This window comes from Dermacentor andersoni, chromosome 4, assembly GCF_023375885.2.
Source record: "Dermacentor andersoni chromosome 4, qqDerAnde1_hic_scaffold, whole genome shotgun sequence".
Lineage (NCBI taxonomy): Eukaryota > Metazoa > Arthropoda > Arachnida > Ixodida > Ixodidae > Dermacentor > Dermacentor andersoni.
The window spans coordinates 56,349,143-56,373,626 of record NC_092817.1 but is presented as its reverse complement, the minus strand read 5'-3'; the positions used below and the strand labels follow the sequence as shown (position 1 = coordinate 56,373,626).

The following is a 24,484-nucleotide window of genomic DNA, read 5'->3' as shown; positions in this document are numbered from 1 at the left end:
AAATCTCATTGTGTTCAAAGCCAACAAATGGCCTGGCAGTGCCAAGTAAGACACCGCGGCCGTCACTGAAAAGACACGGCAACTCCGAAGCCAATTTTGTCCGGCGTAGACGTTTGTTCGGATGGAGCAGCGACCGTACAGATGGGCAATTAGTTTCCGTCACGAGAAGCCCGTTGTCACTGCCCAGCTCACATTATGTAGGCATAGCACGACGGACAAACTACGGGTTTCGAAAGTCACGTACACACACTTTAGGGTCGACTTCGTGCCCGGACGTATACTACACGGAGCAGCCTAAGTAAAGCCGCAGAAAGACTGAGCAGCCCAAATCACGGCTTCCATGCCTGTCAATTGAAAAAGACTAGCCAGGCGGTTTCACGGAGTGACCCTTGATTGGTGAACAATAGGTACCGCACTTCCCTTCTCCTCTGCAACCCCCCTCCTCCCTCACTCACCTTCAGACCTTTTTTCTGTAGTCTCTGTCAGTGTTTGGTCTGATTCACGCTGTAGGCACCGCACTTCTGCTTTCAGTGGTCATCAAGAAGTGAACGAACAAAACATAACGAGTCGGCGCAAGTAGCGCTAAGGGTGCGAGGGGGTCGTCCGCGTGCCATTGCGTGCTCGCCTTCATTCTTTCCCGTGAGTCCAATTACAACCGAAACGGCGCTGTTCAACGGGACAGCAACGTATGGGACAACAATGCCGACGCGTCGAGCTCATCAGACGAGTGCAGCGGCGAAGTGGGAACACAGGACCCATGACCGAGGGTACGTTAATTGCCAAGTGACCTGAGAGAACCGGAGCCGCGCTTTGTCACCTACGTACTTCGCGTGCGCCTGGTGGGCACCGCGCCGAGGGAGGCGTAATCGAATCCGGTTCTCAGTGCAGGTAGTTGTTAATTGTTTTGTGTGTGTGTGCGTGTGTGTGTGTGTGCGTGCGTGCGTGCGTGAGTGCGCGCGTGCGCGTGTGTGTGCAAAGGTATAGAGTAAATGACCAAATCACTTTCTCCCGTTCTTACTTCACGGATCGGTGGCGGCCCACCTGGCTGGCATTGCAATGCTGGCTATTTTACGACAGACGTCTACTATGGTTCGATACGCGCGCGTGAAGCCGCATTTCAAGGTTAATTATTGGATTTGACTGTCGCCGCGCGATTCAGAGTGAGTGCAATCACATGTCAGATGCTTTGCATAATTTATGATTATTTTCCCCTGTTTGTTTCACAGGTATGCTCAAGGCACGAATATCGCTTATAGGATTGGCTTTTTTTTCTTTAAGAGAACAGATTACAATGTTAGTTACTCAAGACTCACGCCTGCGCTATAATTATATTTTTAATATATTGACCAGTAAAGATGCACCAGGGATAAAAACCGGCTGAACCCGTCTCACGACGAATGTCGATGCTAATGCGGTTAGCATTGAAGCAATGTAGCGTCGCACCGTGTTACCGCCGCAGAAACGTGTCATGAATAAGGCGTGTATGCAGCCAAGCACCTATCTCGCGCTTCGTATGGACACGTTGCGCCATCTAGCGGTGCCGCCACGAAGTCCGCGCGTGGAGTGAGTATACATACAGACAAGATTGTCTGAATACGATATATGACGCGTTGTTAGATTTCGTCCAGAACCGGAAAATTGTAAAGAAGTTTTTTTACATTTAAGAGAGGCATATACCCAGTGACCCCAGCTAATCCAATGGTTGGTTTCGAACTTTCGAACTGTGTTCCCTCAGCAAAGCAGCTCAATACTCTACCCATTAGACTATGGACTTACCAGTGATCCAAGTTGGCGGGAAAACGGTTAGACAGACAGACAGACAGACAGACAGACAGACAGACAGACAGACAGACAGACAGACAGACAGACAGACAGACAGACAGACAGACAGACAGACAGACAGACAGACAGACAGACACCGGGAAGTGCCTGAAATATCTAAGAATAATAGCCTATTGAAGTAGTAACTGGAAGAGCAATACATTTCAGCAGGGCACATTTGCAGTACATACTTCAAGTGGTGATACGCGAAGAGTATCTTACAAATGTTATTGCTCTGCACAGAGGCTGAATTCAGTTCCACAACAGCATGCACCCGAAAGCTAATAACTGAATAAGCAATTACTTTATTTATTAGATAATTATCGTATTGGTGATGCTGCGAGCTTCCTGAACCTTTGTCAGCAAAAAAGAAATTTCATTTTCTATCAAATACTCTATTATTTTTAACAAACAGAGACACTTGTTGCTAAAAGGCGCGGTTCACTGATTGTGTCGAACGTACAGAATGCTGCGCAATGGCTCGATCCCGAAGTCTACGATGTATAACGATGACGGACGGACACATTTGATGGTATAAGTATCTGTAACATATATTCACTGTTACGGAGAGCGTCATCTTGCCTCATCACTTCGGTATACCGGCGTCACTGTGCCAGACCAAGCAGCAGCCTGCCGCGCATCTATGCATCGATGATGGCGGCGGTGGTCACTGACCGCGGAGAGATAGCGTCACGTGACGTCCCGTGGTGCGGTAGCACCCCTGTGGTGAAGGAAGAGGAGCAGCGGGAGACCAGCTACGGGCACGTGACCGTTGCTTCGGCTCCCCGGAGTGAATTAGCGCGGGGGGTCAATTAGTGATGAAAACGTATGTAGCGATGGGGCGGCACTGCCCCTTGGTGAGTAGATGAACGTGGGAAGCCGAGTTTTTTTACGGACCAATGTCTTACAGAACTGCCAAATGGTGGGAACCATGTTTCTTTCTCAAGCCGTCGCATAGTTGAACACAGAGCGGAGAACGAGAGAGAGAACTACGTCTAGCAATAACTAAGGAGGCTATCTCAGTTACAAGGCTGGCATGCTTCTTAAGATGAGTGGGGTTAAGGTCACATGACTAAACAATTACTATATAAGAAACACGCACTCAGAGTATCCTAACATGCGAACTAGAAGGGGTTTGCAGGGCTTGGTTCTAGTCTGTGTCTTGTAAGAACTTACTGAGAAAGGAAAATACTTTTATAAACAGGAAATGTACAGTATATGGCTCAATTATGTTGGACACCACAACCGCTTAACGAGTGATATTTAGCGCGTGACGACCAAGACAGTGCACCACCATTTTCCAACAAAGTCCTCTGGGTGAAAAGACATTGTGGCCGGTTACCGACGGTTCTGGATTCTCCGGGACTGTCCTGAATTTTATGAAGTGTTCCGACTCGGTTCTCTCGGGACAGCCATTTGTGTCGAAATGAAGCGTGGTGAGATTCCGACTCTACCGTGTTTGTTGACAAACACAGAATTTTTAGTGTACAGACAATGCCACGTTTATGGGCAGTAGAAACGTACGTGTAAAGGACACTTCATAAGGCACGGTGAGCGCCTGCATAAGACCGGAGAGGTTTCAGAACTACATGACAATAAAGGCCTGTTATTTGACATATTTAGGTTGAGTAGACTAGTGAAATGTTTCTTCATGTCAATCTTCGTATTAACCAAGGTAAGAATACGTCGAGGAAGCAACTAAATTGATTGATACACCGCACCACTAACTAGGTAACATCAACTCATCCATTCATGTCTTCAACTCCGCATTTGCATTGCCATTTGTTGAGCGTGTTGGTAAACTGAAAGCATATTTAGCGCCGGCAAAACAAGGACGGAAGGGAGACGACACCATCAAGTTGTTGAAGTTAGCGCATTGTGGTGTCGTCTCCCTTCCGTCCTTGTTTTGCTGGCGCTAAATATGCTTCCGCATTTGCGTCAGAACTTGCTTCTCTTTATCCAAGTTCAAACACAGCTGTAGATGTTCATAAACAGTTCCTTCGATGTTAATATGATGCGATGAGACACACGGTACGCACTTTGCACCAGCACTGCGCAAGAAAAAGGAACACAAAGGGGGGCATAGCAGCTGCAAGCTAGCACGGCGAAGTGTATTTCATTCTTCGTGTGGCGGCCGAAGCTCAGACATCCAGAGTGTCACATCCACAGAAAGCAAACCAGCTACGCCACGCATCAGAAAAGAACAACCGATGCGCAGGAGCCCTCCTTGGCACTCGCGACAAGTGACGACGCGATGGCGCGGGGACACTTTCCACCCCGCGACAAAAGGCATGAAGGCGGGCAGAGCGGCCGTGGGCGATGGGTGGACAGCAGGATGTCCTGCTCCCTTCGGCTTCACACTTCCTGATCGCTCATTCAGAGTGTATACCGTCCTGCTTGCGCAGGGGATGACCCGATGCAAGTTGTGGGCTCAATGAGACCTCCTTCCCTCGATATAAGAGCACAGGCAGCCGAGCGCAAAAAGGGGTAAACGTTACTCTGCGCGTAAATGTCCTCATACAAACTTGTGCAGCGAAATACGCGCTCGAAAGGCCTGGCACCCGCCCCTTTTGCCTCCTCAATGTGCTTGCAACCGAACAGACACGATCGTGCCATTTTACTTCGTGCGGCCGTAAGTTTGTTCAGTATAGCCGGTGACGGGCTTTGCCAAGAGATTGATGGTGGGCGCTCTGTTAATCACGAATTCCGAATGCTGGCGCCTTCATTGTGTTGTAACGCGACAGTAAGCGCACTCTGAAGTCGTGACAATGCGCGAACGTTCTATACTTTATTTATCGTCGTGCTTTGCACAGCGCGCAGTATGCTTCCAACAGCCAGGCCCGATGTTAAGTGGCGTCGAGCAGTCGGCATTGAGGCACGTACGCATTCTGCTTCATCGTTCTTTTTCTTTCCCTCATGACAACTGTATTTCTATTCCGCGCATACCACGCGCTACGTCGATTTTTTTGCTCTCGTAAATAATGGGCCTCGCTAAACAGCCGGCTGTCGCGAAAGAGGAAACAAAGTAATCTCGGGACTTGTTCTCTGCGCCCGTCTTCCCGCATGAACAAGGCGGGGAACGTTTATCGTGCTGCATACAATTTCGTGGTCCAGTGCGCGCAAATGGAGTGTTTACGTTCAGACACGCCGTTTGCTGCGAAGCCGGTTTCGCATTATCATCTTAGAGGTAGCGGCAGAAGCAGGTGTCGCTACGGAGGCGAGCCCCGATGACCAGCGCACAACGGCTTCCAACTTCGCGAGACAACTGCACCGGGAAGTGCTCAGCCACGCTTCGTTATTGGTGCTCGTTTGCGAGTCGGCGAGGCGTATGACTCCATCGGCCCGAGCACGCAGTGCGAGTCGCACGAGCAGTTTCGTCGTGCAACTCCCGGGCTGCACACAACTGTTCGACAGACCCCTGCTACTCTATTCTTCGGCTACCCGCTCATGCGATTACGAGTCAGTTCCCCACGTGACTGCTGTGCTGGTTGCGCCAAGCGACCGCCGGACAGAGCGCTTCCAGACAGAGCGCGCACACCCCTTTCTGGGTTTACTCTGGAGTGTTATAGTTGGTCAGACACGGGGTGAATTGGCGTTTTTGGTAGTACAAGAAGGCCCACAAGACAAACATAGTTGTATAAGTCACAGACGACAGTACATACATCAGGCTTCCGCAAACAAGCAAATGTAGATTGCAGGATAGCCTACAAGTCATCACATTGTAGTGGCTACATTTAAAGCGCGTGTGCCCTCACGTAAGTCACGAGCTTCTTTCTCAAGGCTCCGGCCTCTCCTGCGGTGATTGATGCACGCACGAATCTCAAAAAGATTTCGCTCGAGGAAAAGATGATAAATAAATAAATAAATAAATAAATAAATAAATAAATAAATAAATAAATAGGCCATTCCAAGTTGTCTTCCTTCATGACCCTCTGTGCCATGTGTCTTTCACATCCTTTGTCGACCGTCGGTGCGTGTTCTATGCCTCACAAGATTCGGGAGATCGTCCAGCAGAGAACTGTGCAACCTAATGTGCATTCAGGTAACGAAAATAGCTAGAACTTCTTGCAGGACCACGTCAGGTCCTCTACGTTTCATCGGCATTCGTCAATAAAGTAAAAGGACGCATTTTGTTATAACACGCACGTGTGCCGGCTTCTCACGCCGAGATTTCGGACAAGGCGCGCGTCAAACAAGGGTGGCTATACCCAAGGCTCTGAGATGCAAACGCTTGCACTCCAACAAGGACGCAGACCAGCAGTACCCGTGGGACACGAGGGATTAGAATGCTCGGATTCAATCCGACGAGGAGTGCATTGCACTCTCATCCGTTGCGTTGCACGCAACTGTCGTGCGACAAAGGCCAGCCCGCAGCATGAGCGCAAGGCACGCTTCATGCGATCGGCGGCGAGAGATAAAAAGAGTGGCGCAGTTGAAGCGCATCGCGTGATTACAGGGAGAGACCGCAGCGGACCCGCTGCAGCAACACGCCATTTGCATGCGCATGTCCATCAGCAGCCGGACTCTCTCCTCCTGCCGCCCCTCCCTCCGCCCCCTCCTGCTTTATCCCCTCCTTCTTGGGACATGCACCACCGTTCCGGGTTGGTGAGTGGCGCAGTCATGTTCCCGTAACTCCACGCCCCTTTGGTTTTCCGGTCCGAAGACCATGTAAGTCGGCGTGGTACGTAGCAGCGCACCACCGTTCTCTCGACGTTTTTTTGTGTGGCTCCTTTGGTCGATAAAAGAGGAACGTACACGCGCACGTGAAAAAGGCGGCCGGGGTCTCACGCCAACGGCTGAGCCAGGCACGTTGAGGAAGCTGCACTCGTCGGAGGCGCGCTGTGGTATCACCGGGGCTAGACTAAATTTGTCAGCCGTTGTACGAAAGTGTGGAAGCTACGTCTTGGAGCGGTACGGAAGAAAAAAGGTGAATGTGAAGTAAAATCTGCCGGATGGAGTGTGAAGGCAGGAACTGAAAGTCTTTGATACGTTGAGGTTGCACTTCTGTGAATTCTTGAATTGTGAAGAGAATAGTGACCAGTGTGTCTTCGCCCACTTTGTTTCTCCTTGTACGCGCGCCAGTGAAACAAAGTCTAGACAAAGACAAGCAAATAGAGGTTTGCTTGTCCAACGAAATGCACCAACACGATAAGGACGACACAGACGCTATCAAAAGTGACAGAAAAGGAAGAAAGACACAAAATTTCGCTGACGCGCCGTGGTTGCTTAGTAGATATGGTGTTGAGCTGCTGAGCACGAGGTCGCGGGATCGAATCGCGGACACGGCGGCCGCATTCCGATGGGGGCGAAATGCGAAAACACCCGTGTACGTTAAAGAGTCCCAGGTGGTCGAAATTTCCGGAGTCCTCCACTACGGCGTGCCTCATAATCAGAAAGTGGTTTTGGCACATAAAACCCCATTATTTTTTTAGAATTTGACTGCGCGTGCTCAAGGTAAGGCAGCGTCAACCCACTATTGATGGACGCGCGTGCGCACCCATGAACGATAATGTCTTAGGCATGACTTATCCACTTTATGCAAGATAATCAGCTGATGACTTAACGCACGTGCTGCTGATTTTAATCAAATGCCACACCTCGAACGTAAGGCCCGCTTCTTTATTCCTCTGTCTGAATACAATTACGTAATCTGCGAATCTTGTAACTATTCTTGCAATTGCGACAGCGCCTAGAAAGGATAGACGGCGTTCAAACAGTCAACGTTCGTTTGCGTTAAATTAATTATTCTCTATTTTCTGTCATGGTCAGTCTGTTCTATATAAATGCGACCGCAGCTAGAATAATATACCTGTCACTGAACTTATATAACCTAATGAGCATTCTTTTGTTCTCAGCTTCTTCTCGTTTTCAAGAAATATGCCGCTAGGAGTTATAAATATAAGCTCTTTAGTGCAGATTACACCAAACCAGAAATTGGTAACAATAACAAAATCATCACATCTTATTGCGGGTATACAGTATACACCTGTAGCTAATAGTGGGACAGTTTAAAAATACACAAATAATATTTCTAAAAGACATACAGGCAAAAAAATATATATAAAATGCAGAAGGCTCAATGTTTGAAGCTTCCCTTTTTGCTTCGGGGCTGAAGGCTGAGCCCGCTTTCGGGGTGGCCCGAAGCATGCACGATCTAATGGATTTGTGCTGATTTAATTAATTAAAATGAATGTTGTCAGTCTTCTAAATGTCCCGTTTTCTCCTTTATAGATTATCCGTTAGCTTTTCTATCATTCTAAAGGTGTATTCATTCATGACTCGTCTAACCTGTCTGAGAATACACGCATTTGTCAACAACCAACCCAATCTTACTGGCGGGAGAACTTCGCTGAAAGTGCAACCGAACTGGTTGAAAAATAGTTTGATTTTTATAAAATATAATAAAAGGTATTCTCTTTCTGAATTTGTCTATCTGCACTTATTTTACTCGTTTTGTGACAGCATTTTGCTGTTCAAAGCGACAATGAAAGCCAGGAATAAATCACTTGAGGTTGACAATCTTTCTGTTAATACCGCTGTTTCTATTTGATTTGACCGCTCGCTCTGCAGCCTAAACGGGTTATATGCATTTGTTTAGCGGAAGATTCATTTGCTAGAGAACAAAAAACATCGGCCAAGTTTTCCTTTTCGAATTTCGCAAACAAGCCAGCGTGATAAGCACATCAACGCGACATCTTGGAGTTCAACGTAGTGCACCTCCTTTCACGTCGCAACTGCGCCCAAAGGGGGCCAAAATTTATTAAGTCCACGGTTCATCAAGAATGCAATGTAATCCTTGATTCATAATAAGCAGTTAACGTTTTCCAAATAGACGCGTTGAACGAATGTTAACGGCACCAATCTTTCACTTATTCACGCTCGTTGGGCCATAGTCAATGTACGATCCCCAAACGGTCGCTGCAGGCAGAAGGAAAAAAATACATATCGGCGTTCATATTTGGAGGAACCAAGTATGATGGTGTGCATATGCAGGTGAAAACTCTATATAGTGAGCGGTAAAATCCTAAAACCCTTCGTTCATGATCAAACTTGCAGTGAAATTTAGTTGAGTGGGCTGGCTGAATGGCAGCCGGCGAAGAGCCTTCTCAATTCATCTGATAGGTTACACGCACACTTTTCTAGGCTCGAACTATCTGTGTGAGGCCATTGTTTTGCCCTACAGTATAAATCAAATTTTTAATCTCTCACTAAAGTTTCCGAGACACGGGTTTCCCGACAAAGGGGAATATCTGCTCTGTTAAGGCGTGACGCTTCCAATTTAATTGATCACCTTGTATCACAGTAAAACTATTAGAGATTGAAGCATGGTAGTGAAGGCTACGTGAACCAGCTTCGCGGGAATTCGACTTTATCGCAAATCCTGTGTGCCGTAAACGTTTGCGGTAGACTACATTTGTTCCTTTTCTTTTTCTCATTTTTTTAATACAGTCTTGCAGGTAAAGTTAAGGACAATAAATCATTCCAGCATAAGTCAAACACTGCACTTAAACGTTTTTGCGGGCCTTCAGGGGTTCACCCTCGGCTAAGGCGGTTGTTGATTTATACATATATACTGTCAACGACCTGCAAACATTTTTCCTTTTCCTGGGGGGGAGTGGTGTTGATGCCAGAAGCGTAGTTGACTGATCCAGCTTAACGTTACGTTCCTCTTCAGTGTCTCGTAGTCTACTCGTCCTCAGAATGGGCTAAAACCAAGATAATAAATTAAGGTACATACCGCAACAGCCCGCATGAACGACAGCGCCAATCTTCCTGAAGGAGGAAGAGATCCACACCTGGAAAGAAAAAAAAAAACATTAAGTACAACGGAAGTACCTCACAGCTCGGTCCTCATTCTGTCCAATTCCCTCTCTTCATTTATTCACGCCTGAGCCCCTTCCGCTCCCTATAAACAGCTTCCGCACAAACCGCGCTCTTCGGCGCTTAGATGCGGCGGACCAAAGGTATCGATTTGACGAAGATGGAGTGCTGTTGGCACCGCGCGCCTTTATGGGCACGCTTCGTGTGCACGCGTCACGCCTCCAGCAATTGTCCACCGAGATGTTATTGGCCACTCTGTCAAATAAATAGTATTGTTGAAAACTCTTGCCGGGAAAGTACCGTAAATTCCGGCGTATGACACGTGGTTGTGTTCCGGATATGGGGTGCCAACTGATACGTTGCTCGGGTGCAGAATGATTAGACGGCTTTAGATGTTCTGTTTTATGGAAAGGAGGGGGGAAGGAGGGAAGGAGGGCGTATTTCGTCAGTCAATACCAAGTATACCTTTCCAATACGAAGCATTATTTGTCTACCTCCCCGGGTTTTTCGCGAGCTGATAGTCGGACTAGCTTCCTTGCTGCAGCTTGTATTGTGAGTAGGTGTTTCTTCACGACGCCATACGTTCTCTAGCGTATAGATCATATGACCTGCGGTCTTCACCAACAGAAGCTTCCCATGCGAAGCACTATTTTCCTCTTTCAGGGCACTTAGTGGTGGATAGGCAGCTGTCCCTGTCTCACATCGTTTCGGGCCTATTGATAAATAAAGTTACAGTCTCGTTCGTAACGCAAAGCAATCACACGATAGATGGCAAGTTTATTGCGCAAGAAATCTTAGACCTCTTCGTGCGGTGTTTGTGGGAGTGCACATTCGTAATTGCGAGCGAGCGATCTCCTTTCGGGAAGTAAAAGTGTGAGTCGCATTGGTTTGTGGAGAGAGAGAGAGAGAGAGAGAGAGAGTAAAGCTTATAGAAGAGAGAACACGAGCGTAGGTAGCTCTTTCGCTCTGCAGTGGGTGGTCCCCTCACTACAGGAGTCCAGCGGCCTTAGCTGCCCTTCTCGCTCCGTTGACCAGGTTGAGCTGGTCCGTCGAGCTTGAGATGGACAGCGCTGCCTCCCATTGGCGTGTGCTTGGGTGTGTTATGGGTGTGAGCTGTAGTGTACTTGCGCAAGCCCACACCACGTGGTAAAGCGTTGCGCATTGATCGCAGTGTGGGCATTTATAGGAAAGCAGCGCAGGGTGCATGGCGTGGTAGAGACTCAAAGGAGGATATGTGTGTTTTTTTTTTTTTTTTAGTTTTCGCCATATTACGGCTTCCTCTCGCGTCAGAGCATTATGAGGCGGCGGTAGTGTTCTTCGTGAAAGGCGATAGTGTTGTGCGACGCGAACACCGCCACCGCCGCCGCAGCGCGCGTCCGCTCCCTCGATATTGGAGAAAGTCGAGTAAATGAACACCGAGACGCTGCCCGAGCCGGATCCGACAGCGCGTCCAGACTTCGAAGCGAGAGTAACGGCTTGCGAAAGAGGTATTCACGAAAACAGGAAAGCCAACCAAGAGCTACATGTGCAAATGGAGAAGGGTTTCGACGAGTTCCGGCACATGATAACGCCACTACACGAAGTTTCCACGCCTCTTGTAAATGATCAACGTCATAAGAAACCTCGAGTCTATCCACAACAAGTTGTGCCTACCGGCATGAGTTTCTTTGTCTTTTTGATGTGTGGTAAAATCCGGTGTGCTGTGCCGCTGTGCGTCTTTCGGTCCATCTCGTAAACAGCAGCACCCCCGAGATCTGTGACCAGGTGGTGAAGTGGAAATACTCGGTTTTTCTGCCTCCCCTTACCTATCCGAACTGAGCCGCTACTCTCTATTAAACAAGAATAAAGACATTCCACTGGAATTGTCTAAATATGTGTAAGCATACGCCCAAATTTAAGTTGGCCCACCCCAAATTAAAGTTAGCCCACCCCGAAACTTAAGCTGGCCCAACCAAAAATTTCAAGTTGGCCGAACCCCAAATTTAAAGTCGACCAACCCCAAATTTAAGTTAGCCCACCCCTGAATTTATATTTAGCCCCCCCCCCCCCCCCCCCAAGATTTCAAATTCACGCATCCCCAAATTTAACTTGGCCCACCCCCAAATATCAAGTTGACCACGAAATTTTATCTTGACCCACCCCCTAATTTTAATTTGGCTCACCCCAAATTTAAGATTCGCCCACCACCAGATTTCAAGATGGCCCACCTCCAAATTTCAAGTTGACCCTACCCCAAATTTCAAGTTGACCCACCCGCAAATTTCAGTTGGCCCACTCCTACTATAAGCTTCACAATGCATTTTCTAAAGAGACCTATGTATCGCTATGAGTATAGTCCTTTCTCGTTTGTTTGTTTGTTTGTTTGTTTGTTTGTTTGTTTAAATTGTTCTCTATCGATTATTAAGCGACCAGTCATCTACACTTACACTATTATAACGATTGAATGTCTTAAATTTGCAAATAACGTCTTGCAGATACAAGACGTTACACGTTTGGCGTGACGGGACTGGTGCACATTCTAAAAACGGTTGCACCCTTTGGGATGTGTATCTGCCACACAACAACAATCGCCATCTGTCTTGCCCGCATTTCCTTTCTTTAACGCTGCGAGCCCGGTACTTCCTCGTCACGAACGGCTAGCGCGTTATCAGCATGACAGAGCATTCTGGACAGTAAGTTTCGAGCGCAGCGTTTTCAAGAAAGGAAACGCAATCAAGACAGATGATGATTATCGTTGTGTGGCAGATATACACACCAAAGGTGCAACTGTATTTAGAGTGTATTCGCTAATGAATGCTTACGCATTAACTTTTTAAGTTTCTTACTGCTGAATTCGTTGGGCTTCTCTCAAATTTATATTTGGACAACCCCACTGATAGGTATCACGCTGTTCTCGAAGAAAACAACCAAAATCAGCGCCATCCAATAAACATGAGAAGCCGAGTGCTATAACAAGACGAATGAAGAGAAAGCATAGGCACTCAATCATTTTCATTACATATAGAATAAGAAAAATGAATTTAGGGCTGCCTCCGCAACTGGGATGGCGACGTGCTAGAACACGAACAGGGCACATAAACTATAGCTCTATCCAATACACAAATACTGAGCAGACGTTAACCAATCATGACAGCCGCTGGCGCGATCGCGCTCTCCAGGAGCATCATTCTCCACTACAGTAGCATCGCCACAGCATTTGAGAGGTAGAATCCTGGCTGTCAATCCGTGGTAGTATGTTCGAATCCTCGCGACACAATGAGATTTTCTTTCTTTCTTTCTTTCTTTCTTTCTTTCTTTCTTTCTTTCTTTCTTTCTTTCTTTCTTTTTTTCTTGTACCTATCTCGCAAGGAATTGTGGGATTCCACTGACGACACGACCGGCGGACACCGATAGAGATTGCAACGACTAGGGGAGTGAGCCCATAACAGCTATCGCTGGAAAACATTGCATATCCGATGCTGGGAATTGGACCCAGACTCTTCCAGTGCAACAGCCGAATGATCTACCCATTAGGCCACAGACGCATATATGGCGCGAGAAAAATGCAACATTACCACAGTCCTTGCCTTCTAGAAGCTATAGCTTTGAGATGGTTGGCGCGAGCGTCATGTCGCGAAACAGCAATTTGATGCTCTTAGTTCGAGATCGCGCCTGATGTCCACATCCTTCCCTAATGGCAGACAGCGCCTTGTGACGATATTTAATATTGTACTGACTTTCGCATCGGCCTCAATTCGCCCAGTGCAGTAACTGCGTGTTCGGCCCAGGTCGTAACGAAACAGCTTCGATCGTTTCTTCGCCTGAGTGAAATTAATCTGTTGTCGTTGCCATCGTCACCGTACGGTCACCTTGCGGCTGTCGTCACGTGCGCATTCTCGCATCAAACACACAATCGGTCGCCCTACACGGACACGTCGTACCATCTGTTAACTTCGTGGAACTAGAAGCAATGCTAGACATTCAGTTTCGAGCGAAACGCTCCACATACCATTGATTCCCACAGGATGTATAATGCGCATAACTTTTGTCGTTAATAATACGCGGATAATTTTTTTTAATTCCATTTCGCGACTCCAAAATGCTCCTTCGTGTTATGGGGGGCCGTGTATAATATGCTGAATCTCGCGGTAGCTTCCCCACCCGACCACGTCTTTTTCATTGCAGATTGTCCTTTCCACTTTATAGATTTGTTGTTATTTCTTTGTGTACACTAGCGATGTCTGGGGCTGTGCGCGCTTCCTTTTGGATTTATTTATACGCTTCTTGCATCGCTGCATCAATTTAGCCAGACATTGTCGGCCGACATCTATTTTCTTGTGACCTTCACTGAAGGAATTTTCTTGTGTGCTTGATCGCTTCCCTGCTGCAGCTGCTCGTCCCACGCCTATTTTTGTTTCGTTTCTTTTCTTTTTCCTGTTCTTTTACAGAGTGAACAATACCGAAGAATTCATAAGTGTTCTTGTTTGTAGAGATGTGTTTTCAGCAAGTAGCGCCGGGGGGTAAAGGCGCAACATGTGCTTAATACGTTGTTGCATACCGCTGCTTAGGTTAAGCGACGGACTGTAAGATTGATGAGCTCCATGTCATCCGCAAGAGATAGGTTACGTTCACAGAGACAGCTAGAGGAAGGACGTACAGCGTGACAAGGTACGGCCAGAGTTTTCATGGCATGAAAATTGAAACACTATGTGCAACAAAGCTCTTCCTTCCGAAGTACGTGTAAATTAGTAGCGAACAAGCAAAACATGCTATTGTTGTGGCGGCATTGAAGCGTAGTGAGTAATTGTGCGACTGCGTGCTTGTGTATATGGAGGAGACTTGAGTAAAGAAGGGGTCGTTAGTGAATACCAGCAAAGCCTGGGATCAAATTTATGCAAAATATAGTGGCGCAATACAGAAGCAATCAGTACAACGAAAATCTGCTTTGACCCGCCGTGGTTGCTCAGTAGCTATGGTGTTGGGCTGCTGAGCACGAGGTCGCAAAATCGAATCCCGGCCACGGCGGCCGCATTTCGATGGGGGCGAAATGCGAAAACACCCGTGTACTTAGATTTAGGTGCACGTTAAAGAACCCCAGGTGGTCGAAATATCCGGAGTCCCTCACTACGGCGTGCCTCATAATCAGAAAGTGCTTCTGGCACGTAAAACCCCAAATAAAAATTTTTAAAAAAATCTGCTTTCTTAAGTGCAAACTATGTAGAGAGGACCGTGCAAGGCTCAGGAGCTCTATTTAAGGGCAACTAAACTCAATTGTGAACACATGGCTGGCATTTATTTCTCCTCTTAATGTTCTGTGAGGCGTTAGATTGGGGGTTAAACAAGACACTGGGTGTTTCTGGAAAACTGCAACAGTATTCTCGATTGGTCGCTATCGGGACAATCGTCCGCATTAATTGGACACGCTGGCGGTCAAGATTTCTGTTGCTCCTATAAGTCGTTCAGTGAAACGCTAAGTCACGCATAAGTCAAGATAACCCCAAAAGTGCATGTTCGCCTGAGAATACGGCATCTGCTCTGATACGTACGTAGCATCAATGGGCTGGCTGCGTTGTTTACATATGTGTGTATGAATGCGTACAATGTGTACTTCATTGAACAAAAACAGAGGATAGGATGCCCGTCGCTCCAATGAGGTGTCCAGCTAACGTTACGTCAGGCAGAAGTCAGAGTAACCTCCAAGGCGCATGTTTGACTGAGAAAATGGCCTCTCATTTACTGCGGCAGCACCAGAGGGCTGGCTGTGAAGTTGTCCTCTCCGCATAAATATGACCTTTTGCAAACGAGAAGACGGCACGCAAAATACAGGTCACCGCCACCCTCTATCATCCATCAAAAGCGAAAAGTAAAGTCACCGTCCTGAAAAAAAAAAGTGATAAGAAGTAGCAAAGAGTAAAGCAACGCCTCATCGATCAACGTAGATGCTAAACTTTTGTTTACATCAGGACACAAATGGCATTTACGACGACCACGGTTTTGCTGTTTACCGCGCACGCGGCCCGTGATGCAGAACAAACGCCGACACTTTCCCACAGAAGGGCCACCCGCGGGCAATTGTTTCGGCCACGCGATAAAGCACGCCGCGTGGCAGGACACGTGCGTGCCTAGCCTTCGCTTGTAGAGGCTTTATTTGAGGTCTTTAGAGAAGACGGTGTCGGGAAGCCAACCATGGCAGCCTCCAGCGACGAGACCTTGATTCTGATTCATCTCCATCCCATCCCACTGACGCTGTAATGAGAAGTGCGGAAACGCCGACAGGAGAGAACGCGGTAGTAGAGTGGGTGTAGAGAAATAATAGGGTTACGGGGGGAAAAAAGACCGCGCCAGAATGCTGGGAGCGGTGCGTTGTCGCCTCGTGCTGTCACGCCATGGAGAGCACGCTTAACGTGTTTGGCGGTTTTGCATGGTCTCGGGTTTAGCTGTATCGCCTTGCGTGACGGCCTGTGGTACCGCAGCCCGTTTGTTCTACGCGTTTCCCACCTACGTCCTTTTGCATATTTATGCGTGCACACGGGATGGTGCCTAAGTGGCTGTGCGTCGGTCTGCCGCTGGAAACGAAGTCCCAGGTTCGATCGGCGGGAGCGACGGCTTCGTTTGGGTGGCGGCGAAATTCAACACGTCCGTGTGTTCTAAGGGTGGACCGCAATGTAGATTCTCGCAGACCAGCGCCAAACAGTACACAGACATATAAAGGAAAGATACTGACTCTCTCACGAAAACTAACCTGAATGTGAACGTTATCGTCCATATCGTTGACACAGAATGCCTCCAAGGATGCCCCTTGCAAAATCATTGAGGGTTCTCTTATTAAGGCTCTGTCGTATGGACTGTCTTTGCGGAAACGTGTCGAAAGTATTTGGATGGCAGTATATAATTTCGCGAGTCCGTATATTACCATTGCAGAGTTCCACAGTACTCATACGATTGAAAAAGGTTATGTGTATACCCAGTGTACTGTGTTAATCGGCGGACACGAAGTATCACGGTGGCTTCCATCCCATGTAGTCTCAATCTCGAGATGCGGTTGATTTCGCAGCACAGACAGAATTGTGAGTCTATGTAGTAAGATATGCGAAACGCAACTCTTGGCGTTTAGCGCGTCTGCGCCCATTGCAAAATCATGATCGTTCGCATCTCACAATGGAGACGTTGGTAATTGTAGCGTGAAGGCCGTGTAACGTCATATTATTTTTTTTTTCTCGGTAAACCCGATATGGTAAAACAGCCAATCCAGTCATTTATTCAGTCATCCAGTAAGTCGCAATACAACACCTATGCATCGTGCGTGGTCTCTGTAGTTTGTCCGGTTGCCTTCTATGCTTCTGACAATATAATCAATAGAACTCGGGGCCGACCAAAAGCAATTCCTTTTGTAATAGAAAAATTCCTTATAACACGCACGCGTTTTTTATCTATTGCTGCGTAAGCAACAAAGAAATGGCACAAAGTGGAATGTCTTCTCTTGTGTCAATCGCTGAGGCACAATGCGACATCTGTGACAAATGTTGGGTACGAATCAAACTGATTGTGAAATACCATCGACGATGATTGTAAATGTAAGCGAATAGCCAAAAGCTTGATGAGTCTGCATGTGTATATCTGTTGCACAGATGTCGTTAAGTTAGCACTCATTGTTTCATTAGGTCATTCCGTAGAAATCAGCCATTAACCATGCAGTACATCTGTAGCGGTGCTGGAACCCTCTGCGGCAGCCGCCATAGGGGAAGAGGACGGTGGGAAAAGAAGAGGGCAATCCTTTCCGAGCGCTCCACCACAGCCTGTAAACCTGCTAATGTAGAAACTGTATGAAAAAATAACTCGCACCAATTTAATCGCAATACTCGATCCCCGCAGAACTCGAAAACACTACTCGCAGCGCAAAAGTCGAAGGACCGCTCAGCGGCATTCAGTCGCACATTAACGCCTTCGCATTCACAACTCATGAGAAATGCTTGAGTGTCCGCAGATTTTTTTTTTACGCTGTCATACAGGTAATGGAATGGAAAAGGAAACATCGCTGGAGTATTTTGATTTATTTAAGCATTTTCGCATATGTAAAGAAAAACAGAAAAAGAATTCAGAGCCATTCCACTCTATAAATGTGGATGACCAGCGGAGCTGTATATAACTATAAAGAAAAGAAAATAAAACAACAAAACAAGATAACACAAACATGCACATTGTTACGTTTATTTGTATTTACGTTTATCTCATGACCGCAGTAATTATGACTTTATGGTCGCTATGATAGACGACCATGGGCTCTATGACGACACTGGAGACGTTCTTAGCGAACGTTAGGTCAATGCACCACCGATGGCGCGTCGTGGAGACATTGGTCTTGGTGTAACGTTGAAAGCTCAACCTTTCCAAGAGAAACACCAAGCCCCACTATCCGTGGCGACGAGACACATCGACGATAAATTCACCCACAATGACGATGTGATTAGGGTCCACCGGGAGGGTCCACACAAATCTGTCAATCATAAAGTCTTCAAGGTGCCTCTTTGACGTTTCGGGATGAACGTATACGGTGGCGACAACGATTCCCTCTCTAGACTGTGCGGAACACGCGTCGACGCATTGCATGGCAAGGCTCCCGCCCGTCGCCGGTAGGGCATATGACGCAACGGCCGCGCTGTCGTTGTTTGCGTAGGTCGCAACATCAAACCATCATCCATCACGGGTTTTGACACATCTGGCCTCAAACGCAGCTGGGACACACACACTGATACAACTTTTCCTTGTGCTTAAGCTATTTTAGCTCTATAGACGCAGCCATCGTATTTGCCTGCGCACATCACGAAACGCTGGAAACTAGCCTAAGACGGCTCTTCTGTAAAAATTCGCAGGGGCCGTGAAGGTATACGCGAAGCTTGTAACGTTTTCTACACTACTGCGCAGGTGCTTATGTTCTTTCCTATTCTCGCTATGTGGTGATGGTATGCGGTGACAGTATTTGACTGTGATTGTATGTCTATGCTCTTTTCTTTCTTTATCTCTACTATGCTATCACTTTACCTCCCCCTCCCCTCTCTCCCCAGCGTAGGGTAGCAAACCGGATCTACCGACTGATTTCCCCAGTGGACTTTCTCTTCTTTTAATCTTTCCGTCCCCCTTTCCTTTTCTCCAGTATAGGGTAGATAACCGGGCTCAGTCCTGGTTAACCTCCCTACCTCTCATTTATCATTTTCTCTCTCTCTCTCTCTCTCGTCGAGTTGCAACGGGGTATTTTTTCTGCGGCTGTTGCATGGCTGGCCTTCTCAATCCACTGCAGGCATGACAGCGAAACGCGCGGCTGTGCGTGAACCTCGTCGCAAACGTGTGTCGCATTTGTTGTGTATAATACTGTCACACAACACTCAACGCCGCGCTTCTCTTTTCAGCCGCTGAGATGGGCCGATGCCGAAGGCGGTGAAATGTCGCAAAGCGTCGCTATAGCTTTGAGATTTTTGAGGCGCTACGTAATGCATAGTTCCCAAAGAGCTAGCAGGCTGTCCCCTAGGCTCACCTGCCAGGATAACGTATTGTTCCACCGCAAGCGAGTATCATTTTTTCCTGTTTCACGATACAGGGGAATAATCACACTTCAACTTATCCCACTATGCAAGATAGTAAAAACGCTGTTGCCGATGCAGTTATATCTTGCTGGCGCGACCCTTATAAATACCAGAAGTCTATAAATTATCTCTAGTATTCATGTTCCGTGTTCTTCCCTCTTGTAGACTTGTCCATTTGTCAGTTTGAAGTATCCCTATTGTCTATAGGCAAAATTCGTTTTAGAAAAAGGTTGATTCGCCGCTTGTGGTTGGGAGTGGCGTTTACGAACGCTTATTCCTACCGTATGGAAATGACCGATAGCCCGACGTGCGACTCCTGTAGGTGCGAGAAAACCATCGAGTTCCTGCTGTGAATCTCTCCTCCCTACGTTGTCCAACGCCTCTCTCTTCAGACAACATTAAGCCGACTAGACACGAGACCTTTCTCTGAGTCAGATACTTGGACCGTGCCCACATCCTTCACCGACAGGAAAAGCGATTCGTGCACTAGTACAGTACTCGAAGTGCACAGCTTTGAGAGACCGCTTGTAGTGCTCCTGTGCATCCACACACGCGCACTCAGTGCTCACTCTCTTCCTCTTTTCATCTTTCTATTCCCTCTTTCTGTAACCCGCAGTGTAGGCTAGCAAACCGTACGCTGATCGGGTTGACCTTCCCGACTTGCCCTCTCTCTCTCTCTCTCTCTCGATCTCTATCTATCTATCTATCTATCTATCTATCTATCTATCTATCTATCTATCTATCTATCTATCTATCTATCTATCTATCTATCTATCTATCTATCTATCTATCTATCTATCTATCTATCTATCTATCTATCTATCTATCTATCTATCTATCTATCTATCTATCTATCTATCTATCTATCTATCTATCTATCTATCTATCTATCTATCTATCTATCTCCTTAAAAAATGAATTTCCTTCTGTCTACGTTGACTAGAGTACTTGCAAGTGGGTTCCTTCAGAAAGTCTGTATAGAGAGCGGTGGACAAAAAGCGTAAAAGAATGTCAGCAAGCCAGCACAGATGTTTTATAAACATGAGTGCAAATGTCAGTAGACTTTCTAGAGAATACAAATACATTTTATAAGGAGATCATCAGTGTGCCACGTTAATCACGAGATACGGATTTCGAGCTGCAGGTAGATGTGCTCTATTGTTCTCGAAACAAGTGCAGGCTTCTTCAATGTGGCACTGCGTTGACCTGGAAATAAAATAATAAGAATAAATATAAAGGAAGCGTCCATCTGCGGTCTCTTGCCTACAAGTGTTTTCACGTTCCCCCGTTGTTGCCGTGGACAGTCCGAGGAAAAAAAAAAGACACTTGAAAGCGAAAGACGAAAGCAGCCACAAATTTCAACGTAACCCCTCAGGCACGTAGCGATGTCAACTGCAACCGTAATGCCATCCCGTTTCGCCATCTCTCAGGAAGGAAAAGCGCGTCGTTCGTGTAATGTACAGTATACAGAAGCACAAAGGAATCCAAAGAAGTCACCATCCGGAGAAGATGCTGCGTCGACAAAGGCGGTCGGCAACAACGTTCATTGTAGAATTTAGCTATGGGTCTTTTTTTTTTCCTTTTTCTTCTGTCCCATCCTCTTGGGGAAGACCGAACAATGTCGATTTGAAACAGACCGGGACGTGCGCGGACGCAGTGGCAGCCAACGCCAACGAGCCGCTTGCGCAGGGAAGCAGAAACGGCAAAGCAAGAGTTGACAATTGATGATCGCTTTCAGTGGAAGAATAGAAAGAAAGCAGCGTTGCCGGGAGCATGCCGAGGCCAGACACGAAACCGCTGCCGGTATAGCCGGTGAGCCAATCGAATTTCTGCCATAATTGGTCCAGCCTAACCGAATTTTACCACGAACCGGCCCCCGCGGCTTTTCCTTTCTTTTTTTTTTTTTTTGCACCATGCATCTGCCCTTCTATACGAGCCCAGCCAGCTGCGTTATACCCATCGCGCACGAGACTGCCACTGTTCAATGTTAAGTTATTCGCCTTCTTTATTATTAGTTAAAGAATGCCAAAAAAGAATTAAGAATCTTACGATTGGAAATGCTGTTTCTTTTAGTATGGCAGAGAGAGAGAGAGAGAGAAATTAATTTTATTAGCGCCAAAAAAACTAAAGTCCCAGTCCAGGTCTCCTAGTAGGCTCATATGCCTCCTGGCCCAGCACGTTCTTGACGTGCTGCACCAGAAGCGGCCACCATAGTTTTTCAAATTTTCGTGGGGGAATGGCCCACTCTTCCCAGCTGCCGGGACGTTGGTTCTGCGGTAGTTTGGAAAGTATTGTCTTTTTGAAGATGTAGTTGGCAGGGCACTCCCACAAGGTGCGTTTATTTGATGGATAGGTTCCGCACTGTCTACAACCGAGGGAGCCACGTTCCCATGGTAATGATAATAAGAGAATACAGGAAGATACGTCACAAGTTGAGAAAAAAGAATAAATACAACTAAAATCAGCAAGCAGGAGGCTCATATAGTCCGAAATATGGGTACATGCGCACAAAGTGAGACAAAAAAAATTAAAAAAGAATAATGTCACAAGAAATAGAGCTAGAACCATGGCTTCGTGGGCATGGCGTTGTGCTGCTGAGCATGACATCGCAGCTTCTACTCCCGGCCACGGCAGCTGCATTTTATATAGGTGCCAAATGCAAAAAACAGTTCGTGTACTTGGTTAGAATGTCCATTTGGACGAGTTGTTTGTGAAATGCGAAAACTTTTGCACTGACAGACACTATTGTATTGTATTGTATTGTATTGTATTGGGTTTTATGGCGCATAAGCAACTTAGGCTATCATGCGCCAAACACATGGTATAACTTATTTCAAAAATTGGGTATCCTCAGCGAGGTCCTTGTCCTGACAAGGCCTCTGAGGAGCCCAACAAACCAAATGAAGACCTCAGCCTTCTTCTCAGAACTGACAGACACGGACACAGGAAGACGCAAGAAAGCGCTTCGTGTTTTCTGTACCCCTTTTTCTGTGTCCGCGTCTGCCAGACCAAAACCTTTTCGTAATTCGCGTACAAACCCTCAACTAATCAAGATTTATTCGGAGCCGTCCACTGTGGCGTTTAACACCCACTGAGGGATACCGCCGTGGGCGATCTCGTTGGATGAGTCATGGTGTGCTCTACTGGGTTATTCATTTACGAAGTGCAGCGGTCATGTATTGTAAGCATTATTTTCCTTCGTTTCTATTCATTTCCTATCACTCGACTTGATAACAGGTCAATTTCTTTTCTACTACTCACTTTGGAAAGATTTAGCCCGTTCCACTGGTTATTTGGTTTAACTCGGGCCTCGGTGGACCGTTCCCTCTTCCCTACAGCGGATTTTACGATTCCGAGCGTGTTCTGAGCACTCGCTCGAGAATCCGAATAGCTGCACCCAAATTTATTTATTTATTTATTTATTTATTTATTTATTTATTTATTTATTTATTTATTTATTTATTTATTTATTTATTTATTAGGTTTATTCATTTCGGAATACTGTCAATCCCATGAGTGGGATTATTACAGAAGTGGGTGTATAATACAGATAATATACAGGCACAAGCATTGTACTCGACATAAAAAAAAAAGAAAAACACCCTAAAGGCAACGGCACACAAGAAGTTCATCACTTTGGCAGGAGCAAAGGCAGTATACATTTCTCAGTTTCCTCTACAAACATTTCTAGTGTTGGCTGCTCTAGATGAAATTGTTCAAGCGCGTTCCATTCCCTGATTACTTGAGGGAAAAAAGAAAAACGAAACGTATTGTTATTACAGAAATATTATTTGTACATTGAGTCGTGCTTTTGGCGTACTTTCCCTTTTTCCTTTATGTTGACGAAAACTACGGCGTTAGTGTTGAAGTGACCATTCAGCAATTGATAAAAAAAGAAGCTTCGGGCGATTTAGGATGTGGTTTCAGTTACAGAAGTCAGTCCCTTACAAAAATAAAGGCATGAAGATTTTTTACTCTCGGTCGTCAGCAGCAAGTGCGAATGCGATTCAATGCGATTGAATGCGATTGAAAAGAATGAGCAGCTTCTCTGTTTGCAGGACAAAAAATTGCAGTTCTGCAAGTGCAGACAATGAAAGCTTCTCTTTAAAACTCTTCTCTTTTCTTTCACAGCACAGCGAAAGCGGCAATCTCGGAGCACATTTCTTCCGCTAGGCTCACTTGCCGCTTGTTTTCTTATCGAGTTAATCTCTCAGTACAATCCGGTTCTCCAGAAGATCTGATTCTCAGTGGGAATGATATATCTCGAGCCTCACACTGAAGGTAGACGAAGAACGGTTCACAAAACGAGGTTATAGCTATGCGCTGCGGTGCACTCCTCTGTAAATAGAAAAATATTATAGAAAAAAAAAACTAAATTTGATTACCACGATGATGCTGCTACTTGTGAGTGAAAGGTCACTGAGGACTCAGCTCGGTCTTTGTATGCTAGTCGGCTCAGCGCCCCTGTCAAAAACAAGCAGTAGCGGTTCTTCACGCGATAGTTCTCAGTGGGTGACTCGGGAAACTGTGTACTCCGCCGTGTTAGAAGGGCACCTGTCAGCAGCAAATTGCTGAAGCGGTTAAAATTCTGCTGAGGAATAGAGACCGAATCAGTGTCGAGGCCCATATTGAAACGAAGAAGAATAAAGAGAGTTTCGCAAGCTGTCGCGGCACTCTGAGCAATATTTGCACACTTTGTGGCTTAGTCTGTGCCCTAACAACATACGGCATCTATCCTGCGTGCGCTAGTTATATTTAACGCTGCTCCCCCATAATTGTCCGGTCTCGAAAGGTCTTCTCGTTTCAGGAGGAAGGAAGGAAGGAAAAAGTGGAGAAAGAAGGCAGGGAGGTTAACCAGTTCAGCTTAACCGGTTTGCTACCCTGCACATGGGAGCGGGATGGGGGTGGGGATGAAAGATGGGGGAGAAGAGATAGAGAGCACATAACACGGCAACTCGTTTCAGAGTGACACAGATTGTTCTGGACAAGAAAGTATTGGACAAGAAGGTTCTGGACAAGAACGTTAGCAAAAAGTGTACAAAATATAGATAATTATTGCTTCAAGACAACATAAGCCCCAAGGAATGCAAACATTTTTATGTTGTGCCAACCGGTGGCGATACATTGGTTAACCCCTTCTGAGTGTGTCCCATGCCTGGAACTTAAATAAAAACTGGGTTTTGTTTCTTCTGCATTCTTTAAAAATTACGCTGACGACAACGGTTGTCGTCATCGATAATACCGCGTCGTCGTCAAGCCGCCTTGTCGTCCTCTGCTTGACCATC

At 46.6% G+C, this 24,484-nt stretch overlaps 1 long non-coding RNA gene across 3 annotated transcripts in view; it reads right to left on the bottom strand.

The window, feature by feature from the left end:
• Positions 1 to 10,138, bottom strand: part of LOC129386205 (uncharacterized) — a 345,005-nt gene extending 334,867 nt beyond the window's left edge. For all 3 annotated transcript variants that reach the window (XR_011893847.1, XR_008613658.2, XR_011893848.1), the window contains exon 1: positions 9,560 to 10,138. This is a non-coding gene — a long non-coding RNA (uncharacterized lncRNA). The remainder of the gene's footprint in view (positions 1 to 9,559) is intronic.
• Between the last annotated feature and the right edge of the window lie 14,346 nt (positions 10,139 to 24,484).